The following is a 2500-nucleotide window of genomic DNA, read 5'->3' as shown; positions in this document are numbered from 1 at the left end:
ACTGTCCGCTGATGTCGTACGCGTGAACCACAATCTGTACTGCACATTCGTCCTTATGTACTGAATGATACATCGTGGCACATGTGTGACCGCACAACGACTGCGCCCAAAAACGGCGGACCATACAGTGCAAATATTGTGCACGCAGTTACGTGTCGTCTCCCTATGAGAGCTGGATTGCAGTGTGGTACGCCATAGAGACGTGTGGGAGGAACGGACGCCGTGGATGGCGATCAGCATGAGCTGTCTGTTGATGTATTCGGACCTAGTCGTCTCTCCTCACACACCGTGATGGCATGGTGCACCGCGTTCCATATCTGCGACATGCTACAGAGGCCGGTTGACAGTCGTTCGAGCAATGGACATCGCATACGTACGGGGGCCACCTTCCACGTATTGTCTAGGCGTGCACATTTTGTTGCGTGTATGTGGGCAGACGTAGTGTGGCGTGACACCTGACACAGGCATGCAATAATCGTTGAAGTTGCAAATGGCGATGGACGCCTGCGTTTTCTGGTGAAGTTACGCAAATGAACAAATGGTAACCTGTTGTGGTGCGGTTGTTCTCGCTAGGGGTGAATCGGTGATGGCGACGATAGGTTGAGGTACTAACCGGTTGTTCCAGCGATACCCACCATGCCGACGAAACTGAACGGCATCTGGGTGTGAAGCGATACGCGGCGGTGGCTGGGTGGGACCGTCCCCGGCCGGTGAGGGGGCGCCTCCCGGCGTGCTGGCCGCGCGGTGCGTGGGCGCACGCGCTACAGCCGGCTGGTGGGGGCGGCCAGTGGCAGGCGCGCCGGCCGACGGACGCGGCAGGCGTCGCAGCTGCGCGCCGGCGCACCCTGCGCGCGGCGCCGTGCGGCCAAAGTAGGTCCTCGCGGGCCCGGTGCGAAGCGCGGTGGACATCTTCAGTGTGCTGGTCCGATTGAGGACTGTGTGCGTTGAGGATGCGCCGCCGCCCGGCGCTCGGCGCCGCGACGCCGTCTGCTGCTCGGTCGCCCCAGCGGTTCTCGCTGGTGGTTTGTATCGCAGCTGTGCGGATGTGTTGGCGCGTGCGCTGTGCTGGGAGAGTTCGCTTCGGCACCCAAGTGGGGCTTTTGTCCTTCTGTGGCGCTGGCGTTGGAGCTGCCGGTCACCGTAGGTGGCGCGTGTTGTCTCCCGCCGGCAATGCCACGACAGCACGCTCCCGGGCCTCTGTCGGCAGCGGCAAGCTCAGTTGGGAGCACGGGTGGTCGCACCGAAAGCGTCTACTCGCCTAACTCCGGGCGATTGCGCCTCTCTCGAACCCGACCAAGTACTTGGGACGGCGCTGCGCGCCGCCGGGACCTGAGAGGGTTTCGAGGTGTATTGTGCAGGGGAGCTCAGCCTCCTCCTGTTTGCAGAATGATTGAGCGGACGCTTGCGTGTTCGCGCGGGCCCCCGGGACACACTCCCGGGCGGCCGGCTGCTCAGCTCTAGTTGACGCAGCTCCCTGGTTGATCCTGCCAGTAGTCATATGCTTGTCTCAAAGATTAAGCCATGCATGTCTCAGTACAAGCCGCATTAAGGTGAAACCGCGAATGGCTCATTAAATCAGTTATGGTTCCTTAGATCGTACCCACGTTACTTGGATAACTGTGGTAATTCTAGAGCTAATACATGCAAACAGAGTCCCGACCAGAGATGGAAGGGACGCTTTTATTAGATCAAAACCAATCGGTCGGCTCGTCCGGTCCGTTTGCCTTGGTGACTCTGAATAACTTTGGGCTGATCGCACGGTCCTCGTACCGGCGACGCATCTTTCAAATGTCTGCCTTATCAACTGTCGATGGTAGGTTCTGCGCCTACCATGGTTGTAACGGGTAACGGGGAATCAGGGTTCGATTCCGGAGAGGGAGCCTGAGAAACGGCTACCACATCCAAGGAAGGCAGCAGGCGCGCAAATTACCCACTCCCGGCACGGGGAGGTAGTGACGAAAAATAACGATACGGGACTCATCCGAGGCCCCGTAATCGGAATGAGTACACTTTAAATCCTTTAACGAGTATCTATTGGAGGGCAAGTCTGGTGCCAGCAGCCGCGGTAATTCCAGCTCCAATAGCGTATATTAAAGTTGTTGCGGTTAAAAAGCTCGTAGTTGGATTTGTGTCCCACGCTGTTGGTTCACCGCCCGTCGGTGTTTAACTGGCATGTATCGTGGGACGTCCTGCCGGTGGGGCGAGCTGAAGGCGTGCGACCGCCTCGTGCGTGCTCGTGCGTCCCGAGGCGGACCCCGTTGAAATCCTACCAGGGTGCTCTTTATTGAGTGTCTCGGTGGGCCGGCACGTTTACTTTGAACAAATTAGAGTGCTTAAAGCAGGCAAGCCCGCCTGAATACTGTGTGCATGGAATAATGGAATAGGACCTCGGTTCTATTTTGTTGGTTTTCGGAACCCGAGGTAATGATTAATAGGGACAGGCGGGGGCATTCGTATTGCGACGTTAGAGGTGAAATTCTTGGATCGTCGCAAGACGAAC

The 2500-nt window shown here is 57.8% G+C and overlaps 1 non-coding gene across 1 annotated transcript in view; it reads left to right on the top strand.

Annotated features, from left to right (window-relative positions):
- Positions 1–1471: 1471 nt before the first annotated feature.
- Positions 1472–2500, top strand: part of LOC124730236 — a 1909-nt gene continuing 880 nt past the window's right edge. The window contains exon 1 of the ribosomal RNA XR_007007952.1: positions 1472–2500. This exon is cut by the window's right edge and continues 880 nt beyond it. This is a non-coding gene — a ribosomal RNA (small subunit ribosomal RNA).

Source organism: Schistocerca piceifrons, unplaced genomic scaffold (genome assembly GCF_021461385.2).
Source record: "Schistocerca piceifrons isolate TAMUIC-IGC-003096 unplaced genomic scaffold, iqSchPice1.1 HiC_scaffold_1234, whole genome shotgun sequence".
Lineage (NCBI taxonomy): Eukaryota > Metazoa > Arthropoda > Insecta > Orthoptera > Acrididae > Schistocerca > Schistocerca piceifrons.
This window is presented reverse-complemented; position numbering and strand designations above follow the sequence as displayed.